Raw genomic sequence first — 26835 nt, 5'->3', positions numbered from 1 at the left:
GCTTGCATATACAGATAACAGTGAGTTGCGGAAGACATTATAGGTGGCCTACCCAGATCCATGTCACCTGGCCTGTGCTTTTAGAGCCAGCTGCTGTGAGGATTAGTTGGGAAGACTCACAGCTGCCTTCACTCTCAGAGAATTATCCTTGATTGCTGGAAGTTATCTAGCCAGGGTTGGTTATAGATCTACCCACCCACCAATGACATCCCCTCTCCCCGCCTCCTCACGTCCACTTCTCAGGCACGCACACAATTCTTCTACCCCCGAAAAGCCTACAGGACTATCCCATTCCCACAATTAGGAATGACTCCATGGTACTTTTCATGGTCCAGAGCTCTCTGTGGGATCAGGCCAAAGACTGCACTTTATTTATCTTCTTCATGAAGATGGTAAAGAATCTCAACAGACCTTCAAAGAGATCAAGGCTTGCATCTAAGACAGGATCAATGATTGCCTCTAAGAAGAAATTGCACCTGGATATTTGGGTACCTGTAATTAGATGTTGGCTATGTTAATGTTTTGCCTGCTGTGAAGCTACTGCATGCGGTGCTTGGGGAGTGCCACTCTTCATACATGAGGCAGAACCAAGAGGAATGACCCTCCCACATAGTAATGAGGGGGAAAAAACAAGGCAAAGCATGTTTATTTTTAACATTTTACTCTTCTTAAAAGGGCATCGTTTACACTCATTCCATCTGTAGAACTTTCAACACAAGGGACACATATCGAAGTAGTATAAACTCTGACCTTGAGTTATTAGGCTATGACAGAGACTTTGTAGCTCCTGAGAGCCACAAGCCTCCATCTTTTCTCTATAGAAAAAGAAAAGGCTTAAATCGTTGGTCAGCTCTCCTATGCTTGAAATTGTCGCTGTTTGAAGAGTGGCTGTCCGCTTCAAAATATTTGGCATTATAGAGTCACAGAAAAAGTGTAACTATTCTGTGCATTTACTTATGTTGAAAATGATGTCATGTATATTTGTATTTAATAAAATGTGAAAGGAAAGGAAAATAATTTCTTTTCAGAATAAAATTTTGGTGCCCTGGAGGGTTTCTCAGCCTGCCTGCAGCATGAATTTTACTTAAAGCAAAAAGCACTAGCATTTTTTTTTAATATAATGGGATGCAATAGAAGATAACTATATCAATCATCTCTTTGTAAAATAGTGCTGTGTAACAAACTGTCTCAGATTAAAATAATTAAATTAGCTCAGGTATTTTTAGTTTGTCAACACAGACTGGGCTCAGCTGGCAGTTCTTCTGGTTCTGGCTGGGCTCCCATGTGCCTGGCAGCTGGCTGATGTTTGAGACGATGGAGACAATGAAGCTACATGGTTCTCATTCTCCAGCAGGCCACTCTGAGCATGTTCTCATGGTGGTGACAGAAGAGCAAAGATGAGAGCATGCAAGGAACTTACACCCTTTCAAGCCTCCACCTGTGTGTTACTTCCTAGGATCTTATTGACTAAAGAATGTCACCTAGTAAAGCATAAGGTCACTGGAGGAGGGCAATACAAGATTAATGATCAAAGATGTGAATGCTGAGAGGAGCAAAGAATTGGACACATTGAGAAAATCTACCTTATACAAGAATATACATACATATGAAATTTTATCAAGTGAAACATGAAACTCACTAGCTAGAACCCCAAAGCTACAATGTATTTCACATTTTCTCTCTGTTTTCTTTCGAGAATCTTGCTCCTACTCACTGACCTTGACCTTTCTCATTTTGAACACTTCATTTTTCTTTCTTGGAATATCTGTTTTTCTTTTCTATCCAAATCCAAAATATTCCCCAAAGCCCAGCTCAAGTTTATACTTTCCTGGAAGCTTAATATCTGTGTCATTGTTCAAGTTTGTTTTTATATTACTTTGTAGTCATGATTATTTTTATCTCTATAACAATGTCTTGTTGCTTCAATGTAGTCTAAGCTCCTTCAAGTAAGGAACCATGTCTTATACTTACTTGATTCTCCCGAAGTAGGCTTATTGTATAGTAAGAGTTTAATAGTAAGTTGATTGACAGGTAGTTCCATTTTCAAAGTTCTACGGTAATCCCTTTTTCCTTCGTCTCTACTGACATTATCTTCCTCTACATCTGAGATGGCATCTCGAGAGTCATCTTCAGTCCATTAGTAACAGCTGTCTTGGAGAATTATATAAAGAACAACTCTAGCCATAACTAGGAAAAATTGGAATGAATGCTACCATAGATTAGTAATGTCTGCCATGAATAGAGGAAGGGGATAGGCCATTCATATTTACTACCAAAATAGCTCTTCATTTTTTTCAGAGTTGTGTCTTATCTTCTAAACTCAGTGGAGAAATAGTAATGATATTCATTGGAGGGAAATGATAGTGATGGCAAAATGTTAGAAGTTATGTAAGAAGCCATATATTCAGGAAAAATCACATAATAATAGGCAGTGCTGTGCCCACAGAAGGGCTTTCAGCCAATGGACCTGACTTCAAATTCTGGTTCTGCTGATTGCTATCACTGTGACTTTAGGCAAGCTATATAACCTTTGTCTGTCTCAGTTTCCCTGTGTGCTAATAAATGGCTCCAAATGAGGGTTGTTTTGAGGATTTAATGAATTAATATACCCAAAATGCTTAGCATTTTTCTTGGCCCATAGTAAGCACTGAATAAAATACTAGCTACTATTTTTTATTAAGCAGTGGTAAAAATTACAAATAGGTAAAACATGCCTTTAAAGTTAAGATACAATGTAACTCCTCCATTTGGAAATCTTAGATGAGGGCAGTTGATGAGAGGAAGGGAAGGTGAGTGACCCTGGGCCTAACAGAGGGCTAGGCTATTCCCATGATACCAGGAACAACTTTGATCAATGATTTTGCCAGCTACTGGCACTTTATTTCAGTCATATTCAGTTAGAGACACAGAGCCACTAATCAGGGTTGATTACCAAGATTTGACCTTATGCAATTGTGGAAGCTCTGAAACAGTCCCTATGAGTTGGTAGTCTTCACATCTGAGTCTGGAGGTCAAAGTCCACAGGGAAGGAAGGAAAGATGTCAAGTGGGGGAGAGCAAGGCAAGCTGGGCTCATGAGCTAGAGCCAGGCCTTATGAGAACAGACTAGAACTCAGGTCAGTTCTTACTTCCTCCATCCTTCGATTAAGCAGGGATCTTGCAAGAGAAACTGGCTCCCTTCATCATGGAGCTGAACACATGTCTGATCGAGGAGGTAACATATGAAGGGGCAGAAAAAGGTGAAGCAATTGCATGCAAAATAAGTGAGCCACCAAAAAAGTGACAAGGGGCACCTGCCCTGACCTGAGTGGGAAGAGCAATGGGGCCACTTTACTTTGTTTTTCCAGATTTCCTGCAAAATGTCTCTTGTGGCTCATGGTAATCATAAATAGTGGGAAATCTTGTTAACCCTAGTTAAGCTGACACATTGAAGAGTCACCATACTCCTCTAGTGACCGTGTGGTACAACAGAAAGAGAAAGAACTGGCCTTCAAGTCAAAAGATCTGGAAGTGTAACCTTGGCCAAAATCACTTACCCTTTCTCACTTTTGTTCTTGTGTTCTTAGTTTTCTTATGTATAAAATGAGGGAGGAAGGTGGGCTTTTTTATCCTTAAGGTCCCTTCCAGCTCTTAGTCTGTAATTTTGTCACCTTACTGCCTACCTTCATTAAGTTTCTTGTGTCTGCTGGTCTTGCTTACATATTTCCTGCTATTCTGCCCCAAGACAGCCAGCCAAGCCAAAATGAGCGTCGGCAAGGGAAAGAAGCCTGAGTGTTTGCCTAAACACTCAGGGCTGCTGAAGTCAGATGCTGAGGGCAAAGGGCAACCGTAAGTGATGGAATTAAATATTTACTGTGTTAACTGTGACCACTCATGGATTTCAGAGAAAGCTGACCATATTGATTGGAGTTTTCACTCCTGTTTTTCTAATGATATGCAATCTTAACTAAATCTGCCAGCTCTCAGGGGGTTGAACACTATTCAGCAGCATTAATTTCTTTGCCTACTTCCAGTTACAAGCAATTATAATCTTGGCAGTTTTACTCACCTTGAATAAGCACTTGTATGGTTTATTGATATCCGGCAGAGCTGACTCCTTCCATGCAAAGACCCACTTATGTTTCTGACACTGCTAGCTCTACAAAGCGCTCAAGCTGCAGATCAACATTTGCTGGATGTTCTGGGGGAAGATGTTATTTCTGAATATGGTGGGACAGAAGGTTCCAAGAAAGCTCAAAGAAATTGTGTTTATATGCTCTTAGACACATTTTTTTTTCATCCCCTCCCCTCAAAATCAGTGAATGAACCAGTCCTGAAAGACACTTGGCACAGTTTCACAGTCTCTTATTGACAATTTCCTCTCTGGGAATTCACCTAGCCTGGAGAGAGCGATCTTGCCTATAATGCCTCCTTATTTATAGCATACGATCAATTAGTGCTTATCCCAGTATTTAAGACCCAGCCCCCTCACCCCAATTCAGGACAACTCTGTTGGTCAATCTCAACCTGGAGTTCCCATGAGGTTGGCTGAGACTTCTTTGGCAACTGTAACACAGCCAAACTTCTTCTTTTACCCCAACTACTCCCTTCCATAGTTATTAATCCCAGAACTATTCTCTAATAAATGCCTATATACAAACCCCTATCTCCAGGTTTACTTTTCCAAGGAATCAGTGATATAACTTCCATGACAATGAAAGAGATCAAAATTTGGGAGGCAGAAAGACCAGGGGTGGGAAGTTGAATTTCTTTCCTCATTTATAACATGATCTGGTTGGGAGGATTCAAGGCAGACCAGTTAGTACAGATCCCCAGTCCCCTTTGGAGATCATAGGACTCTTGTTTTATCCCCTCACAGCATTTATCACTTTCCCTCATATAAAATTTATTCATTTATTATGTTTTATGTTGTTTGCCTACTTTCTGTCTATACCCACCCTCTGCCCAGATACCCTCAAACAAGAAAGTAAACTCCACCAAGATAAAGTTCTTTGGTTTGTTCACCAATGGATTTCAAACACATAATAGCTGTCAATAAATGCTAAGTGAATGAATGAATGAGTGAATGAATACAGTCAGGGAGAAGAGCTGGGAGGCTGTGACAGTAATGTAGGTGAGCAGGGATAGAGGCTGAATGACATCAAAGAATGGGGATGAGAAGTGGATAGAGTCTAAGGTTTTGTGGATAATAGAATGCATAAAAGTGCTTTAGAAACACATAAAGTTCTCACACTTGAGGGTACATCAGATTCCCTTGGAGGGCCTCTTAAAACACAGATTACTGGGCCTTATCCCCAGAATGCATGATTCTGGATGTCTGTAATCAAAGCCCCATTTGGGTCATTATTTATTTTAGCAACATCCACCATCATAGATTGTGAGCCCCATGGTAGGAGGGGCTGTGCCACTCTGATCACACAGGCTGTCTCCCATCACTAGTGGAGTGTTTGGCACAAGCTAGTACTCAGCAAGATTTGTTAAGTGAGTAATTTACACCCCCCACCCCCCTCCCGGACACACACACACAACGCCATGCAAATCTATGCAGTCGGGGCACTTGCAAATCCTTAGTATTATCAAAAGAAAAATGCAAATTCTAAGGCATTCTTATGCCTCGGTTTTGACCAGAATTGATGTGTGAAGATGAGCTCAACATCCGATCCAGATTATTCTTAGTGCTGTTCAGAGTGGGAGGATCAACAGCCTCTGCTGGTGTATGCTCTCACTAATCATTATCGTTATTTCCACTTAATAAGGTTTTTGGCTATTTTATTCATTGTAGAAATAAAGAAAAGATTTAGTGTTGACCTTGTAACAATAAAGCTTCATAGTTTTAAAGTCAATTATTAAATAACCCATTCATCTTTCTTCTTTTAGTTTGTTTGAAACTCTCTTTTTTAAAATTATTTTCTCCTAGGCACTACTGGCAACATTTATTTTTCTTCCATTGAGAATTCATTAAGAATTATTTCTTTTCTTTTTTTTTGTTTTTGAAATTTAACATCTCAACTTCTTTATTGGAATACAGAGACCAACACTGAACTTGGAATTCATAAGTAAAATGGCAGTTACAATCAGACATTATTTCTCTTAAGCCTTATCTCTGTGATGCATCCTAGTATTCATAACTAGGTCTTAATCAAAAAATTATTTTGTAAATTTTTAGGCAGTGTATGATGTTATATGACTTCTAGGACTTAAAAGTCTTTTGACTTTTCACAGTCAAAGATATGTATTTTCCTTTTTGACCTTACAGTCTGCCACATTCATTATTAATTCCTAACTTGATTTTCTAGTGGCAGAATGGGGAGGAATGAAACTTTCAAATGATATAATACACCTGAATTAAGACCATTTTGACTAGTCAAATGCAGATATGCAGATATTTTTAGGCCTTTTGAAACCTTTCATTTCATAGAAATTGCCCACTTTTTTTTTTTTTTTTTTTTTGGTAGTCATCCAGGTTGTTTCTCTGTTGTACAAATAAAACAGAAATTAGGACAGGGCTGAGATTGTTTTATTCATCCCTGATTTCTCAGAGGTTAGCACAATACCTTCCACATAGAAGATGCACGGAAAATGTTTGTTGAGTGATTACCAATAACGAAGTTTTATTATCATTTTTATCCAAGGGCACTGTATTTCATTCTGTCTATACCCACTCCTGTGTTTATTTTTGGGGGGGTTGTGTGACAATATTATGTTCCTTGAAAACCAAATAAGAAAAAGTTGAAAAAATAAATGTTTTCAGTGGGCCAATAAGATGCTTACTTTTGTGCATATTTTCGTGGTCTGATGTTCAAATAATACAATAGTCAGAGAATAAAATCCTTAAAAAGAATGATTTATAATCTATTAAGTGTCAAAAGTGAAAGTAGTCATCCCTTCTTACTTTGATAAAATTGCCACTCTTTTTTGTTTGGTAAAAGTGATATTTTCTTACCAGTCCTTCCAACAGCTAATTCCTTCCACTTCCACTTAAAGTAGCCTGTGTTTAGCTGTATTACATCTATACCTACTCAACCTATCTTTTAGTAATGTAGAGTGTATTATATATAGGCACCCATACACATATGTTTAATTATGCAATGACTGCTTTCTTACAGCTTTGAGGACATGGATCTTAGAGTCACAAAACGTACTGTTGAAATCTTACTTCTATTATTGCATCAGTTATTTATTGCCAAATAATGTTGCATAACTAATTACTCCCGACCTCAGTGGCTTAAGATAGTAAGCATTTATTTAGCTCATGTATCTGTAGGTTGGAGATTTGAGTGGGGATCACCTGGGCAATTCTGGTTTTCTGGTCTGGCTCACTCATATGTCTGGCGAGTGGCTGACTTCTGTGACAGGGGTGACTGGGTCATGTGTCTCTCATCATCCAGAAGGCTAGCCCAAGATTGTTCACATGGTCGCTGGGCAGGGCTCCGACAGAGAGTGGAGAGCATCAGGCCCTTTGAGACCTAGGCTCAGCATGACACACTGTCACTTCTGGTGCATTCTTGGCAAAAAAAAAAAAAGAAAGAAAGAAAAAAATCACAAAGCTAGCTAGAATGAAGACTCCACTTTTTGAAGGCAAATGGCGTGAGTACAAGAAGGAGGGGGTGACTTAGGGCCATCTATGCAGTCCACCAGAGCTATTCACAAGCTGACTTGGAACAGTTTACTCCAATCTCGGCTAGATAAACAAGGAGAGTTCATGCTTTGCTTTTCCTTATTGTGACCCCATGGAGGGTGCATTACTCTAGTGAAATAAAGATTCTCCTTATTTACCACCAAGGCATGGGAGCGAACCAGCATACATAATGTCACTATCCAATGCTGGGACGAAAGGAGAAGCCTCATTGAAAGTGTTTAGCACGAGGTTTAGGGTGAAGATGAGACGTGAGGTCCAGAGGCATGGTATTTTGGCTGCCTGGATATCTCAGGATTTAGGGGAATGCATAACTTTCTCACTAAGTATATGATGAATGAATGAGTAAATATGCTTCTCTATGTGTTGTTATTGTGTTGTTTTTAATAAAGTGTGTTTTTCACACTGTAATCTTTCAGGGTAACATAGACTCACATACATATGAAATTGAGGACTCTGGGTATCAACTACAAAACATCCATGTAATAGCAGTTAATACTGAGCATTGGTTACATGCCAGACTTGGTTCCAGGAGCCCCCTTCTGGTAACACAGTTAATTTTTAGGAGGTAAGTATTAGGTAATACAAACTTCCCTATTTTGGAGATGAGGAAATTAGGTTCCTAGACATTAATCGTGTGGCCCGAAATGACACAACTAATAAATGACAATGGCAAGATTTGCCCTCAGGCAGGAAAGCTCCAGGCTCAGAACGCTAAACCCCTATTCTACAGCTGTGGCTTCAGTTAGGGTTTCCATATGTGGTCACTGTTGTAATTCTGGCTTTCTTCCTTTGAACCAACTCTCAGGAAAACCAAATCATGACTTGCATGTTGTTCCATGGGTGTTTTTCATCCAGCTCTGGCTTTGTCTTGACAAAGTCATTTGGTACATACCTAATAAGACTTTCCTTTGCCATCCATTCACGTGTCATCAAGGAATGCAAAACAGTTTTAATGGAAAATACTTGTAATATTAGGAAAGAAAGAAAGGAAGGAAGGAAAGAAAGAAAGAAAGAGAAGAAAGAAAAAGAAAGGAAGGAAGGAGGGAGGGAGAGAAAAAGAAAGAAGGAAAGAAAAAGGAAAGGAAAGAAAAGAAACGAAAGAAAGAAGAAGAGGGAAGGAAGGAAGGAAAAGAAAGAAAGGGAAAAAAAGGAAGGAAAGAAGAAAAGGGAAGTAAAACAGGGAGGGAAATAGAGACGGAAAGAAAGAGAAGAGGAGAAAAAATATAATGGATTGCAATATTTTTCTGTCATCCTCAATGTTCGGCTCATACCCTGTATTTCTGTGTTAGCAAACATAATTGAAATAAACCGTTTAGGTAGTAAGCTAATTCTGCAGCATTCAAAAAAGCGTGCAATGCGCACAATTTGCAAAACTGTTCTCCTTTTTTTGTTTGCATAGGTTTATACATGTTCCCTTTTTATAGCACAGTGTAAACACGTGAGAAAAACTGATTTGAAACAGATTTTAAACCAGGCAGCCCTTTTGCTGGTTCCTAATTGGTATTCGTCATACCTCTTATTGTTGTGTTCTAAGCATTTCGTACATTGGTTTTTCAGTCCTCAGTTTCCTCATATAAACTTCCATGTTCTGCTGCCTAAGAATTTGTTATCTGTTAATGAAAATCAACTTTTAAAATAAGCATTCTTGCTGCCCTGGCAATTAGGAGAACCTTTGAAGACACTGGGGGAGTGATATGGGTCCTGGGATGGGAACAGTAGGCTTCTGATAACAAGCCAAAGAGATCAGAAATTCCTTTAAGTATTTCACCAGTACCCTATAGTCCTCAAAATCTCATATACAAAATATCATGGGTACAGATCAACAACAAACTTAGACTGGCTTTATAATAGTGCATGGTCTCAAACTTTGTTACCAAGTCACCAAAATATTCCCAAATAAGTAAAAATCCCACATTAAATGCCACCATCCTTTGTCTCCTCTCTCCCCCGCATTGGGTTCTGGAGGACTTTGGTCATCATAGCCGACATGTCAGTGTCCCCTCGATAGACATTCCCTTGACATGCAGTATATACTGCTAGCATCTTGTTATGAGTACCTGTGGCTTTCTAAGAGATTTCTCTGGGTTCCACAATGTTTTCAGTCACATTCTGGGCAGGCTGAAGGTATCAAGGAATTAAAGCTTCTGGAAGCAGCCATCCACTAGTTACTAAGGGATTTGGTAGAAAAATACCCCAAGTCCATCAGGTTTTAGTGGGGGAAGATCTGAGGCATGTTCTCCTGAGTTTTCTAGAATTCCCTAGCAGAACTGAGCCCCCATTGCCAACAATGGTTGCCCATTTATAAGTATTCTTTATTTTGGCTTCTTTCTCTTCATTGCCTTGTATTCCCACTCACCTGTCATTGCTTCCTGGGGTTCCTTTCCCCAGATAAACTCCCTCCACCTCAGCTCTAATTCAGAGTGTGTTTCTGGGGGGACTTTATAGAAGACATCTACCATAATATTACAAAAATTAAATTACTGAAGCTATTCAAATTATTTTCTCATATTTTCATTCTGTCCTTTTCTTACTTCTATCAACCCATCCCCATTTATCTTTTTTCCTTGCAGTCCAAGATTATTTAGCCTCATCCTACAAGGTCAAGTATTTTATAAACCAGCTAAGGAGTAAAGTATAAAATTTTTAAAAAATCAGTAGGTAGAATATTACACTGGAATCTTAATAGTTATTGCTGATAGTGCCCTCAAGGTAAACAAAAACAAAACAAAACAAAACCAAAAAAAAATCTCATTAAATTCCAAGAGAGAATATGGTTATAAAAACTGAAAAGATAGAAGATATTCCACAAGCATTTCTTAAATTAGTTTTTTAAGAGCCTTAGATCATCAGACATCAAGTAGAAAAACACTTATCCAAATCTACAGAAAGTATTTCTCAGAAAGTGAAAGAATGCAGAAATTCACTTCCAAAGTTTTGAATTAAACATGACAGAAGAAGGCATCAATTTGGAAAACTTTCTCAGAACTCTCCCTCGCTTGGTAGAGTGGGCAGCTTACTTGATCTGTCAGAGGAAAGGAAGTAGCTGTTACCGACTAGACAATATGTGTTGAATTTTTTGAGGCTGTACCGCATGTCAAGCTTTGACAGAACTGACATAAAAAATATACCTCACATCGTGTTAGAATTGAAGAGAACAGCTCTTGTTCATTAGAAGGTGAGGCTCTTCAAAGAAGCTTCCTGGTGCAGCCCGATCTCCAGCTCACAGAATGAAAAGGGTTTCCTGTAAAACTCGGTTAACTGATTGCTTTGGAGACACAGTCGCAAGAGGGATTTGAAGCCAGGATAAACTTGGTTATATGCACAACTTGCGAGATTTGGTCATTCTCTTTCTCTCGGATGTGTTTTGTGTTCTTTCTAAAATATAGTCAGTGATATTTTAAGTTGTGTATAAGGTCTTTATAGGAAAATTTATTTATAAAATACACAATGTTCCAATTATCAATTGCTATATAACGTCCCATCCCAAACTTAGTGGTGTAAAACAGTAACCATCATTTGTTGTTATTATCTATTGTGGTTCTGGGGGTCAACTAGGCCCGGCTAGGTAGTAATCTTTCCAGGTCCCTCAGGAATCTGCACTCAGAGGGTGTCTGGGGCTAGAGCATCTCAAAAGTTTCCTTCCCCACTCACATATCTGTTGTCTTGTGTGGGGAGATCCAAACAGCTGGGCATTGGTGTCTGTTCCTATAAACTCTCTCCCTATGGCCTCTCCAGCAGGATGGATTAAGGATAGTTGGGCTTCTCATTCGGAGGTTCAGGGCTCCAGAGATTCGTGTCCTACGAGGGGGCACCAGGCAATGGCTGTGTTGCCCTTCACAATCTAGGCTTCTGTAGGTTAAAAGCTGTGTTGCCCTTCACAATCTAGGCTTCTCTAGGTTAAAAGCAAGTCACTAAAGCAGCCCATATTCAAGGAAGGGGCATCAATTTTACCTCTTGATGGAAAGATTGTCAAGAATTTGCAGACTTTTTTAAACTATTACATTTAATGATTACCTTTCATCATCATAGGGCCTTATTGGTGTTTGCAAGCCTACTTCACTTAACCTAATACCATGCTTAGTCACTGCCAAAAAAAAAATCTGGCTAATTAGTATAATAATATACCAATGATAATAATATAGTGATACTTTTACTAATTTTTATGCTCTATTCAACTATCCTTTAAAATATACTTATCTAGAGGGAAGAGTTAAGTGAGAAAACTAAAGATTTAGAAGTATGATGTTGATTTCTAAATCAAGAAAAACATATGTACTATTGCTTTTTCATTGAATTAAACTGATTTTTACAGAGTGACTGCTATAATCATAACACTATGCCAGACTACTGTGATTAGTACAGATAAGTAAAGACGGTTTTAAAATTATGTACAGAACTTAGTCCTAGTTCACAGTCTCTAAAATGGTAGGGGTGTGTGTGTGTGTGTGTGTGTGTGTGTGTGTGAAACTACTTGACAAGGATTATTTATACACCATTATAGAAGTCACACTAATTAAATCTAATGAAAGACATGTATTCAGTTTTGATATTTTCCATAAGAGTCAGGCAAGAGTTCCCAACAACCTTCTAAATCTATAATCAATCCAAAGGAAATTATAAACAATAGGCCTTGTATAGAGACAGTAGGTGGATCATATTAGGCAATAATCACATAGTTGATTTCTTTTCTTATTATAAATTATGATTTATGTATCATAAATAGCATACAAATGTTTGTTAAATGAATGAGGTCTTACAGAGTACCACTGGGCAAAACCTATAATTGGCAGCTCTTCTCTGATATGGGGACTCCATGGGTCCTTGGAACCTGGGGACTGGGGACTTCCTGAATTATTTTCAAGTAGAAGTGTTTGATTTGTAGTTGAAAGAGAATAAGACCATTAATGTTCTCTCATTTTTTTAAATAAAAGTGTAAGCTCTGCCAAGGGGCGTTTTCTCATTGGCTTTCAGTGTTAATTTGGTCTCATGAATTCATAAACATCAGCGTCTCTACCTATTTCCAAAGAAAAAAAAATTTACTGGTGCTCAAATCCTTGTCACAGCCACTGCTTCTAGGGAAACATAAACTAAGGCAGGGTGATTGCAGTTCTGGGTATTTGAAAGAGGTTCTGATGGATTTTTCCATGTGGGAATAACTTCTAAGTAATTTTCCAAGAATGAAAATACTGAAGTTTTTGATGATTAAAGATACTGACACAGTACAGACACAAACAGGTTTCTCGGGTGCTTTTCTTGTGAAGCTTTGCATTTAAACTGAAGTTTTCTTCGTGTAATAATCATGGTACCAACAGTAGGATGCCCCTACTATCTGCAGGAGTAGGGATAATGGGAGTTAACTGGTGAGGCAGAAAAGAAAGGACATTTCAGAGATGCTCTGTAATAAAGAAGTGACTGAAAACTATAGCATTGGTTTTTCTTGGTTGGATGAATTAATGCACATTCTGAAAAACAGTGTTTTAGATTTCAAGTTCCAGTCTTCCAGAAGGAGCTACCATCTGAGCTAAGATTGATGCACTCTAGACCATTATTCTGGACTCTTCTCTGATAAGCCTGTGAGATAATTTTGTTGAGATGTGATCATCCCAGCATTTTAGTTATGTTTCACTGGAAAATTTAAAATATTTTAATAAGGAGCATTTGTTTGGGAGAGATACACCATCCCTGAACTTGGCCTACTATGATGGGAATCCTCCGTGTTCTGTTCAAAGGTGGTTTTCTCAGGCATCTATGGAGTCAGAAACTGATGTGACACTTAGGTGGTACTTACTATGTTCCAGCTACTGAGCTGAGAAATTTATCATGTATTAATTCATTTAATCCTCACAGCCAGCCATTTAATCATTTCATCTATTTTAAAGACAAGGGTCAGGAAGGTTAAGTGACTCGTGTAAGGCCACACACATACGATTTGCTGGAACTTGGATTCAAACCCTGTCTGTCCTTAGAGTCCATGCTTTTGTGAGACTCCATCTCCGGCTGTTCCTGAGGAGTTCCTAGTTAAGCAGGAATGGGGGTGGGCAAGCCAATGATGACAGGGTTAGGTGGATACTGGAATATTCAGGAAGTGCCAGAAAGTACAGAGGATGAAAGGCTTGACTTCACCTTGAATATTTAAAAGCTCCAGAGGACAACACCTTCATTTGAATTGGAAAGGACATAGCCCGATGGAAAACTTGTTGTTTCCAGGGAACAAAATGTTTTAGACTATTCTGAAAATCTGTATGAAGCTACAAGTACTTGTATTCAGTTTTATAATCTAGGTAACAGTAATTAAAATTGATTATTTTAAAAGAGATTTACCCTTCGAGGTTGTTTAAGTAAATATTTTGCTCTCTGTTAAGTGTTCCTACTTGGAAGTGTAAATATCTGCGAATGTATTTGTGTGAGTCTCTCTAACTTCAGGAAGAGTCCTAACCTATTTTCTTCAAGCTCTTCATACTAAATATTAATTCTCTGGGAAATTATATAGCGATACATTTACCTCTACAGAATAGATGCTTCATATAAATCAAAATATGTGGTTTAATTTTCTGTTGTTGCTCATTTCTGTAGCTTGTGAGTGTTCACCCATGTCCTGAGTGTAAGATTGTGGGGTTGGAAAGTTTGCATTCCAGCTCAGCTCTTACAGCACAGCACAGGGAAGCTGAAGGCCAAAGAACAGGCAATTTTCAATTGTTTTTAAGCTTTCTAGAAATGATAGGTTATGATTTCCCTTGGCCTGTGATTTTCCTAGTTTCATAAAAAATATATTTTCCTTTTTTATGACTGACAAAATTGTTCCTAGTGTAAGTTACCTGCTTCTTCCGAAAGGTTTGTTGGTAGCTTAGTTTAACTATTTACCTGTGAAGTCTCTGAACAAACAAATGCCTATTATTAATCATATCTTTTGTCTAGGAAACTCCCAATGTCTTTTACTTTTTTAAAAGAAATATGTATGTTATAAATCAATGCCAGATTGCATCCTTACTTTTATTTTACTTCTATGACCCTCCAGAATTTTCTCAAAAGTATACCTGCTTATTGGGTCTGAAACACCACACTGAAACAGATGCTGATACTTGCTAGAATGTTGACAGGCCTGCTTTGACAGCGTCCAAATGAAACTGACTTAAACAAGATGGAGGTTTTTTGTTTTTTGTTTGAGACAGGGTCTTACTGTGTCGCTCAGGCTGGAGTGCTGTGGCACAATCATGACTCACTGTAGCCCCAACTTCCTGGGCTCAAGCAATTCTCCCACCTCAGCCTCCTGAGTAGCTGGGACTACAGGCGTGCCCCACCATGCTTGGCTAAGTTTTGTATTTTTTGGAGAGACTGAGTTTCGCCATGTTGCCCAGACTGGCCTTGAACTTTTGAGGTCAAGTTATCCACCCACCTTGGCCTCCGAAAGTGATGGGATTACAAGTGTGAGCCACTGTGCCTAGCCTGTTTGTTTTTCATATTAAGGTCTGAACCAGAGGGCAGTTTAATGGGACCCTACTCCATTTGGTTGTTGAGGTGTCCAGGCTTGTTTTATGTTGTTCCACCATATGCTAAAGTATTTGTGTGTCTGAACATGGGTTACAGCACCATGTCCTCATTCCAGGTGTGGGGAGGGAGAAGAAAGGGGAGGAAATTTTTCCCTTGAAGGGCATAATGCAGAACTTTTATAAATCACAGATGTTCACATTCTGTTTTGGCCAGAACTGAGACAGATGCCCATGCTTAGCTGCAAGGGAAGTTGGAAAATGTAGCTTAATGCAAGAGTTCAACCAACAGACTCAGAAGTTGCTCTTGCCGAAAGGAAGAAAGGAAAACCTGGGTATTGGAAAACAGCTTCTGCCATAGAAGCGTCCTCTGCCATAGAAGCGTCCTCTGCCATAGAAGCGTCCTCTGCCATAGAAGCCCTCTACCAAAAAAGGCTTGTTAGCGGCCTCTTCCATAGAAGGCCTGTTCATCATAGCTCAGTTCAGAATATCAGGGTCTTCCTAAGTTTATGTCATGATAATTCTAATTTCTAATGTTTAAGTTAACTTGTAGTTCACTGAGGCCTTCAGGTAGTTTTCTGAGGGTTTTCTGGCTGTCAATTTATTTCTCACATTGTTGAAAATTATGTTATCTTCTAGTTGCCACCATAGAAAATTGATTATCTTGTAGTTCTTTTCACTAACTACAAATATATATTATATATGTGTACATATGTATAGTTTTATATATGTATGTATACACACACAAATTAGTGTTATATACATATACAGTAATACACATGCTTATATACACATATACACATATATAAACACACACAAATCACATAAATGCAGGTTGCGTATTCTTTATCTGAAATGCTTGGGGCCAGAAGTGTTTTAAGATTTTGGATCATTTCAGAGTTCGGAATATTTACATTATACTGGTTGCAAATCTGTAATCCAAAAATCTGAAATGCTCCAATGAGCGTTTCTTTTGAGCATCATGTTGGCACTCAAAAAGTTTAGGATTTTAGGGCATATTGGATTTTGGATTTTCAGAGGAGAGATGGTCAGCCAGTACATGATAACATGACTAGGGGTATTTTTTTAATATTTCGTTCGCCAAATCTTTTTTTCTCTCATTTATCTTGCTGAATGCCTTTATCACAGCTTAAATTTGAATTTTCTGCTTCTGAACAGTGCTTAAAATGGAACGAGGAGGCAGATGCTGGAGTCGCTGGTATCTGCAGCCAGCTTCTCTTGTCGCTGTGTTGGCTTTTCTTAATTTTTAAGCATATGACATATGACTAGTTGTTTTTTGTTTTTTGGTTCATTGACTGATTTTGGCCCGAACTATTCCATTTCAATTTTAGTTATCCTGCATCATTTCTGTAGGTGTGTTTTATTTGTTATTTCTTTATTTCTGGGTGACTAATAAATATATACATTTATATATTATTATATATGAATTATATAAACTTTACAAATTAAATGAGCATGTATATATATATAAAAAATAATAGCCTACTGCCACTCTAATATGCAACTTTGGGTATATGAAAGTTGATTCTGTTTTGAGTATTCATATGCTCTGAGACAGATGCCTCAAAATAAGATACCTAACAGAGTACTTGCTGCTCCAGGCTTCTAGAGGACTCCCTGGGGTGAGGATTGTTCAGAAAGGAAACACGGAACATAAGCATGACGTTATGTTATGGCCAACTAATTAGACATGTAGTCAATTGACTAACGATGTGTGTGTGAGATCCTGTGCTGGGTACAGAGTCAGGGAAAAGCTACCAATCCTGAATAGCCCCAGGATCTTCAGAATCAATTACTGATGCTAACAATATCTTCCAGTGTCAAATGAGAATACAAGATTCACATGACTTTCCTAATTACTATGACTCAATTGGTTAGTTTGGGGAGGTCTTAAATGACAACATTTAAATCTGTATTCCTGTATATATAGCCAGTATTTTATAAAAGAGAAATTTAGTGAAATGGTTCTATATGTGTTTCTATGAATTGAAACAAATTCCAGCCACTTGAAAAGATTTTTTAAAGTCTTATTTGCTTTTCTACCAGATGTGCTTGGAAGTGAGAGAAAGTCTCTCAACTAGAACTGCCAGGTCTTTGAGTATAGGTGGCATTTTGTCTTAGCCTAAAATAAATACTTTTTTTTTTTTTTTTGAGATGGAGTCTTGCTGTGTCACCCAGTCTGGAGTGCAGTAGCATGATCTCAGCTCACTGCAATCTCCACCTTCTGGGTTCAAGTGTCAAGTGATTCTCATGCCTTGGCCTCCCAAGTAGCTGGGATTACAGGCGTGCACCACCACACCTGGCTAATTATTGTATTTTTAGTAAAGACAGGGTTTCCTCATGTTGGCAGGCTGGTCTGGAACTCCTAGCCTCCAGTGATCCACCTGCCCCGGCCTCCCAAAGTGCTGGGATTACAGGCGTGAGCCATCAAACCTGGCCAAAGACTTGTTTTTATCCACCACATCTATAGCTGTTTGTTTTTTTCTGCTTGTTTGTTCGCATCCCTGCATTCAAACAATCAAAATGTTTTCTTCTTTCAATTTCCGGAAAATTCCAGTGATCCAGGTTCTTCGCTGAAGCTGCCATATCATTGTTCCTTGTGCAATGATAATGTCACTGATGGCATAATGTCTTCCTCTGCTAGTGGAGCCTAAAGCCTGATTTACAATGAAGCTGTTCAGCATTGCTCTCTTTCTAAAATCCTCATTTGATGTGGGCTGTGGTTTGCTTTTAGAGTTTGCTTCAGAGTCCACCTATGCAGTTCTCAGAGCAATGCCACAGCATGTTCTGAAATCAGAGTTGGGGCTGTTTAGTCTAGCAACCTCATGAGGACCTGTCTCATGATTGCATGAACTCTCCTACACAGTAGAAATGTGTATTTCTATAGGCATTACTTAAATGTTTGCAAAGGAGCTGTGTTTCAGTTTTCCCTCTTGTAATTAAATGCTGACATATTTTGCAATTGAAAATAGGAAAAAATAAGTAGGTGGCAAGCAGGTGTTCAAGAATAATTCTTTCCTCGGGTGAAAACCACTAAGATCAAGATTCCATCCCCCTGATTCTTCTGCTAAAAAATGTAGGACAAAACCATGGGGCCTTAAAATGAATGAGAACAATAACATTGAATCAATAATAATAGCTATCATTTATAATTGTTTATCATGTGCTGGGCCTTGTTCTTAGTACTTTACAGTGCATTAACTCATCGTATCATTATAGACAATGTAGAGAGCAGATATTACTCTCATTTTCCTTTTTAGATGGGAAGCTGAATCAGAGAGAGGTTAAGCAACGTGCACCAAGCCTCACAGCTGTAACTGGTAAAGGTGAGGGTTTAACCCAGGCAGTCAGATTCCAAAGCCTGTATTCTTTTACCATCGTTACAGGGACACAGTTCTTCTAAGCATTGCATATAAACACTCAGGAAGCTGCATTTTATAGCCATAGAAGAGCCATGCTGCATTGATAAAATGTGTTCCTTAGCAGGCTCACAAATGTTACACCAGCTCGCTGGCTTGGGTAATCAGTCCTCCTTTCATTGGTTCAGTTGCATCAGACGAGTGTTTATTTTTCACACCCAGCAACCACTCTCAGTTCTGTAATTCTGATGAATGCGTGTCAGGCTACGGAGCTTTCTTGTTTCTGAAGAAGTTGTTGGCTCAGGATTCCTGTTTTCTTGATAGCATTCAAGGAATCCCGCGAAGTCAGCAGAGTGTTCTACAAGTCTGCTTTGAGGACAAACTCATTGACCTGTAACAGATTCTGAAGATGGTGTCTGGACATTTTCATGCCATTTGTTAGTAGTTGAGTTGAAGGAATGCTGTCGGCACCTACAACATTAGCATCTACATCCTTTGCTTTGTCATAAAGGATAGATGTAAAATAGAATGAACTATGAAGGAGGGAGGTAGGAAATATGACATCATATTCTCTCAGGGCATAAAGTAGATTTACAGTATACATTGCACATTTAATATGCACATAGCACTTCTGGTACATATGAGGTTAAACTATATAAAATACCATTTTGTTAGGTCAAAAACAGTGGACTAGCAGAAAATTCATCCACACATATGCACAGATATACACAGATTCATGTGTACACACTACACTGTGTAAAGGTATTTATGTTGTCACTTTAGTTAATAAAACAAATAGACAAAGCTCAAAATTACCCAGTGGAATTGGGCTTAACCTCCAAAGAACGATAAAATCTTGTATAACTGAAATTAGAAAGTGGTCTGAGGACCCATTCTTAAAATTCTGTCAGAAAAGAATGTTTTACAGACAAAGACTTGCTTTTGGAATACTATGCCTGCTACCATATTCTCAAGGCAAAATTCACACACTGAAAGAATGAGATTCAATATGTGTAAGGTTTTTTTTTTTCTATGTTCACATCGGGAGAAGGGCATTATCCAAAGCTGACATATTGAGGTTTCTTTGTTTTTTGTTTTATGCCAGTCTGCTGAAGGCAAAGCCTTTTCTCTTGGCAGGCTGATGCCTTTTGCAAGGTTTTGTGGTTAGGGGCACGCCTGTGCTGCAGTGATGTGAGCAGTTTATCAGCACCATTTTTCTGACAGAAGTCACTGAAGCATGGTGTCTGAGTCCACCAAACCATTACATCTTCAGTTACTAGGCCCTTCACTAAAAGAGGGGCTTTGGAATATTTTGATCCTAAACAAAGAACTTGTTGTTAAAGTGGTGTTATTTTGTTTTATTAAAGAAATGAGGGCAAATGCTCATAGAAGGTGGAAACTCACCTTCAGTTTGGGGGAACTATCCCTTAAATTAGAAGAGGTATGTGGAAGAACTTGACACCTTACTAACAGGTATTCTGTGGATTTTTTGTGTTTGCTTCATATGGCTTAATATCACTTCACCCTGCAGAATTATGGAATGTAAGGTAATACACATCAAAGCAGCATAGGTAGGACAATTGGAGCGAGAATTAGCAAATGTAGGATTTAGGCTCATGTGTCCCATGTAACCATGGACTTTTCTGGACTTTTGTCTCCTCATCTGTAAAACAAGTGATTCAAGACCATGAACTGGAAGATGTGATTGGGTGCTGGGTGTCTGTTCTTAAGAGGCTGTAGAATTTCTGGCCGCTGAACTGGCAGAGGAACACACAAAGCATTTGACCTTGCTCCCATTTTTCATAATGCCTTGTGCTGCCCTTGGTATTTAAATGAACATGATTCTACTGACTTGCTGTCAGCGGGACTTACACTTTGGGCTGCTTTCCAGCAGTGGGGAAGGATTTATGCTGATTCATCGACACTTGCTTTCCCAGATGCCTCTGCTCCTGCGTTCTACTGTCAAATTGAGCAAATTTGCCAAAGTCAGTGACAGATTTTATTTGTTCCTTGCAAACAGGCTAAGGTGGAAAAACCTAAATAGATCCCAAAACACATAGAATTTCAGTGTGATGTATATTAACCAGAAAATTCTGTAAATGTATAGATTAAGTATTAGTTATCACTTGTGGCATATTATCAATAAGCAAAATGTACTGGACACTATTTTAAGTGCTTTCCATGTCGCATCTCATTTAAACTTCATGACCACTTTATAGTATGGTAACTATGATTATCCCTAGATGAGAAAATGGAGATGCTGAAAGACTAAATGACTTGCCTGACGTTACACACAGCCACTCAGTGGCAAAGCCAAGGTTAGAGCAGTCAGACTCTAGTGACAGTGCTTATAACTGCCACATTGTCCCTCTCTTTCGCTAATGGTGCTCCTTACCTGGCTTTTGAGGTAGGGACTCTCAACTCATAGCCAAAGTGATGGAGTCTAGCCCTAGGATGTCAACCCAAGTCAGAAGAACTGTTTGTGTGCAAACTTTACCATGTATAAGATGTGAAAATAGCACATACATGATTAGAATCATACTTGCTTAACTTTTAGGGTTCTTATTTGACTAAAATATTTATGTAACTGCTTTGGAAAGTGCATAGCTGTGGAACAGATGGCTAGATGATCACTAAAAATACACATGCCTTTTCATGGCGTAGGGCAATTGCTGGCAAAAGTCTTCTCGATGAGGGAATACGTGACCATTTCTCACCAATAAAATGTGAGGAGAAGTGATGTGTGTTACTTCCAGGATGACATGGTTACAGAGATGTGCTTTCCTCACCATCTTTTCCCCACTCCCTGATTGAAAGGAGGGAATTCTAGTCATGTATTGAAGATTATGGAACCAAAGACATTGGAGCCTGAGTTCCTCAATGATCACCTGCAGGAAAGCCATCTGACCAGGAATACCCACATTGGATTTTCACGTGAGTAAGGATAATCTTGCAGTGAATTAAGGCACTGAGTTCTGTGTTATAGCAGCTAACTAGTGCCAAAAGCACAGTAAAAAGTGTTGTTGCTTTCATCTAGGTAGGGATTCCATGAATGTCCAGCCTTTACAATGCTCAGTAAGTCATTGAACTTAGCAGTGTCTTCTGTTATGTTTTGATAAAGAAAATTTTTATTTTTATTTCATGGCCTCAGAGCAATGTTTTCCAACGAGGGGCAATATTGTTCTTATCTCCAAGGAACATTTGGCAATGTTTGGAGACATTTTTGGTGGTCACAACTTATGAGAGATTGCTACTAACATCTAGTGGGTAGAGGCCAGGGATACTATTCAGCTTCCTAGAATGCACAGGATATACTCTTATAACCTAAAAAGCATCTGGCCCAAAATGTTGATAGTGCTGAAGATGAGAAACCCTGTCTTAGGAGCATGTTTGCAGCCACAGCTGTGAGCATCTTTACTGCATTCTTGTGACATGTAGTTCAATTCAACTGGTAGAGACCCTGTGTGGCCCCTGCTCTGCATTGGGTCTTACTTACTGGATACATCATTCAGGGCACATATTCTTTACAACAAGACTGTTTTGGTTCTCAGATCGCATTCTGTGGTGGAATAAACATTGAGAGGAATAGAAAACATTAGCTTTGGGCCTGGTGCGGTGGCTCACGCCTGTAATCCCAGCACTTTGGGAGGTGGATGGATCACCTGAGGTCGGAAGTTCGAGATCAGCATGACCAACATAGAGAAACCCCATCTCTACTAAAAATACAAAATTGGCCGGGCGTGGTGGTGCATGCCTGTAATCCCAGCTACTCGGGAGGCTGAGGCAGGAGAATTGCTTGAACCCGGGAGGTGGAGGTTGCAATGAGCCGCGATCACGCCATTGTACTCCAGCCTGGGCAACAGGAGTGAAATTCTGCTCAAAAAAAAAAAAAAAAAAAGAAAAGAAAAGAAAACATTAGCTTTAAAGTTAGATCTTTCTGTTAACAACTATATGATTTGAGGCAAGTTAATAAGCCCCTGCAAGCTTCACTTCCTTCACCTGTAACTGAGAATAATATCACCTGCCTCATAGATTTATAAGCATTAAATTGAATGATATACATAAAACATTTACCATAATCACTAGCAAATAACAGGCACTCATTATAAATATTCTTTTCCTTCCCCAGACTTCATAAATGTGACAAAAATAACTTGTCAACAAAATTTGAAACCATACAGTGGAATAAATTAGAAATAATTTACTGAGTGCCATAATGTACTGACCCATATTTTTATATATTCTTACTTTATTGGTCAAATAAATAACTGGTTTCCAAAAAAAAAAAAAAAAAAAAACCACTCAAGTTAATATCCAACTCCAATTCATGCCATTCCAGTTTTAATTCCAGTCACTTCTTGACAAAGAATTGGTGAACCTTTTGCCAGCAGTGACTTAGAGAAATGTTGCTATCCTGAAACAGGTCCAAATTCTGTCTTCTGTGGTCATTCTGGTTCTATGTGGTCTTTTGTTCTTTCATATCCTAGGCTAGTCTGTGACCCAGACCTACCTCTGCCCCATGCTTTTCCATCCATAGCTGCTTATTTCCTTGTAGCGAGGTCAACATGCCATTGCAGAACATTCTCAGGTGCTCTTGGCAATTAGTCAAAGTTCAGACATTGAGTTTCAGACTCTTCATAAAATTTCCTATAATCATACCTATTTCTGTACCAAATGCTATTGACACAGATGAATGCAATGCTGAGTCTTAATGAATGAAGCTCTATTCATCAATACTTGAAGTACGAATGTCTTTTCCTATTGCCTGGGGAGTGTTTGCTTTGCTCCAGTGCTATAATAAATGTTTTCAAAGTGGCCCTGAAAGTTGATGGAAAAAGATAATATTTTTATACCAGTGCTTGTAATTTTTTGGTGACATCGTATACATAGTAAAAATATATATGCAGACCATTTGGTGCTCGAGGTGACAAGCTGGGACTTTGTACTCCTGAGGTCTCACCCAGCCAGGGCAAAGGGTCAGTATCTAGGCAGAGCTGTCACAGCCGTTCATGACATGCTGACTTGTTGAGGAGCTCTATTCTAGACTGCCTTAGTGATGAACCATAAAAAGGACAATTTTAACACAAAGTCCTAGACACCTCCCTCCAACCCGCAACCTCCTAAATAGTTCACATTAAAGTCTTGTCCTTTATTTTTATGTTTTGTGTTGTTATATGAATTGTCACCTTATGTTTAGGAACTTGATTCATGTTTCATGATTGTCCCTGTTGGCTACACTTGAGCGTCTCTGTGTATATATGAGTAGATCTGGTCCCCACCCATGGTTGCTCTCCTCCTGCCTTGGAGATTGCTTGGTGCTCCTGCAATATCTTCCTTCAAGCATGATGCACATTATAATTATTCTGTTCTGCTTCAGGAATACATATCAAGTTCTATGCAATTAATGCCATTACAAGGCAAATACAGAGCTCTTCTTGGCATCTCCAGTACATCTGTAACACTGCAGAAGCAAAGCATTGTAGTAATTTATGTGACTTAGGAACTTCTTTTTTCTGTGACTCTTAAAATGGCATTTTTAAATGAAGAAGTTATTAGTCAAGAAAAACGGACTTCTGGAGAACAGCTGACTGCCTACAATAATGCTGGTCAGGGAGGATTGGGTTCTGATGCTGCTTCTAGAGGCCTGTTGATCACAGCAGGGAGGGATTCAGAAGGGTGAGGCAAGGCTGGTAGAGCAGCAGGATCCAGTGGAACATTTGGAGAGTCTTTAGCCTGGAGAAAAGTAGTCCAAGTGGATGCAGGAAGATATTTTTAGCTCTCTGAGGAAGAATTCCTAAAACTGATCTTGAATTCTGCAGTCAACAGAATTAAGACTAAAGGGTGAAAAGGTAGTTACAGAAAGAAATGCAAACAACACATTTAAAAATTGGTTACTAGTGTCAACAGTTAGGTGTTATCCTCCCAGAAGATTTTCTATGTAAACCTAAACCTACACCTACATACATACATATTTTTAATTATGCATATATATTTAAGAATAGTTTTACAAAAATGGGATTATGGCCCATGTGTTTTCCTTAAACTGGGAATCAAATTTGGATTTCGTATAATAAAGACATTCTATGAATTGGGAGTATCTAGGATTCTCAGTGGAATAGTATTACCAGTGGAACAGACTGCCTCATGAGTAGCAGGCTTGCCATGAGTACAGTAGCATAGGCCAGCAGGTCTCCGCATTTAGTATTCATGCGCATCTCCTGGGGATCTTGTTAAAATGCAGATTCTGATTCAGGAGGTCTGGGCTGGGGTGTGAGATTCTGCATTTCAAACAAGATACCAGGTGATCCCAGTCCTAGGACTACACTTTGAGGAACAGGGGTCTAGCTTAACATCCCTAGGGATGCTAGAAATAGATTCCTGTCTTAGGATGGGATAAAATAACCCTAAATTTTCATATAACTTGAAGTTTTTATTTCATCTTGATTTTAACTTTATTCTTTTCTATGGAAAAGAATGTTGATTATATAGGTGTTTCATTTACTGTTTCACCATTATTCATCATTTTTTTCTTTTCTATTTCTCCCCGTTCTCTAATATAGCCTACAACACTGTGATAACTATGATTATAATCTTTCCTTTTTTAACATTCAAAACAAATATTATAGCTCTTCTACTGGTTGCTTATATCTTTATTTAGAAAAACATGTATTTACGTATTTTAGGATCATTTCTATATGTCTAATTCAGTTCCCATAGTAAAATGAAGATTATATTTAAATTATACCCCAGTAATGCTAATAGAAGGAACCAGAATGAAAAATAATAATAAATAATAATAACTAAGACCAATTAAACACAGCTTATGTGATAGACATTGCTTTAAGGGGTTTATATGCATTAAATTATTTAATCCAGAGTATAAACTTACGGAATAGGCATTATTTTTATCTCAGTTTATTGATAAACAATGTGAGGTATAGGAAAATTAAATAATTGGTGAAAGTCACCCAGTTTGTATGGTAGAATTGGAACTTGAACCCAAGCAGTCTAGCTTCTGAGTTGAGGATCTCACTGTTGTAGCCATATTGGAAGAATTCATTAGGATGATGCAAAATAAGATGTTACCTTATATCAAGATGTGGGTTTTCATTTTTGTACCATTAGGGTACCATCTTTGTTGATAATTTAGTCTTTTAAGTAGACATTTAGCCTTTGAGAGCATCCATGCTGCATTTTGTAATTTCTAACTCATTTATTGAATTGCCTTAGACATATGGAAAATGTTGGACTATCCTATTTAACTTTCATGAAATAGGCCTTAAAATAGCACTTGTAAGATACATCTGAAACTTTTGTAAATTCATAATGATAATTTGGTGACCCTTGCTAAACTAGAGAATGCCAGGATTTCAATGTTGGTTTGAACAATTTTGCAAAGTTACACCAGGTTTTTGCAAAGTTACACCAGGTTTTTAAGCATTCTCTCTTAAGAGACAAGTGGAGATAAGTGATTTCTTTTCCAAAGAGGTTTATCTTCTTGGTAAGTTAACTATGTTTAAGATTTAGTATTCACTCCTTAAAATGTTTTTCTATAAGGAAAATGAAAAGGATTGATTAAATGAGTAAGAGTGAGGTCCTGGCATCTAAAGTTGTAGAATTGTCCGTGGCAAGGAAATGTGCTCATTTCAGCACATGATGACCATTGCTGGAGAGGAGGATGAACAGAGAGGAATGAATCATGCCCAGAAAGGTGCCTGTAACCAAGGCTGTGGTTCTCAGGCAGCCAGAGACGTCCAGGAGTCAGAGATGTGAAGGCAGTGGCGGTACTTCCGGAGTGATTCACAGTTCTAGGAATTAGCAGGGGCTGTCTGTTTCTATTTCCCAAACACCTTAGTTTATTAAATTTTAATAATATGTAATATGTTCTCACACTTCCAAAAATACAAAGGGCAGGATTTTAACAATGAGAGACATGTTAATTATTCACGGAGTTTTGCACATTCATAAGGAAAGCTTAGATATGTCCTATTTCTCTGTGGGAATATATTCCGCCAGTGGAACCCAGCATTATAATTATTTTGTTAACATTAATGGGAGGAATGTCTTTTCATCAATACCCTTTTCCTGAAGAAAGCACTAAAGTGTTCTGGTACCATGATAATTGTTAAATAGAAAGGGCACCTCTGGTGGGTATTCTCTGTTTCATTGATTCTTCTTCCATCTTGTGATGTTGGTGATGGTGAAGTCTAAGGAGCAGAGCTAGAACAAAGATGAACTTAAAAGTCATCAATGAAGAGGTATTTCTTACCCAGCTGTTAGAACAAGAAAAGTTTTTTGTATAATTTTTAATCTTGTATATTAATGGTTCTTCT

General features: G+C 38.5%; 1 protein-coding gene across 2 annotated transcripts in view; it reads left to right on the top strand.

Annotated features, from left to right (window-relative positions):
* PLCB1 (phospholipase C beta 1) overlaps window positions 1-26835 on the top strand; it is a 741546-nt gene that overhangs the window by 185501 nt on the left and 529210 nt on the right. The gene's annotated exons all lie outside the window — the stretch shown is intronic.

The sequence above is a fragment of the Symphalangus syndactylus genome, chromosome 24, assembly GCF_028878055.3.
Source record: "Symphalangus syndactylus isolate Jambi chromosome 24, NHGRI_mSymSyn1-v2.1_pri, whole genome shotgun sequence".
Taxonomy (NCBI): domain Eukaryota; kingdom Metazoa; phylum Chordata; class Mammalia; order Primates; family Hylobatidae; genus Symphalangus; species Symphalangus syndactylus.
The sequence above is the reverse complement of the archived record's forward strand: the minus strand, read 5'-3'. Positions and strand labels throughout refer to the sequence as shown.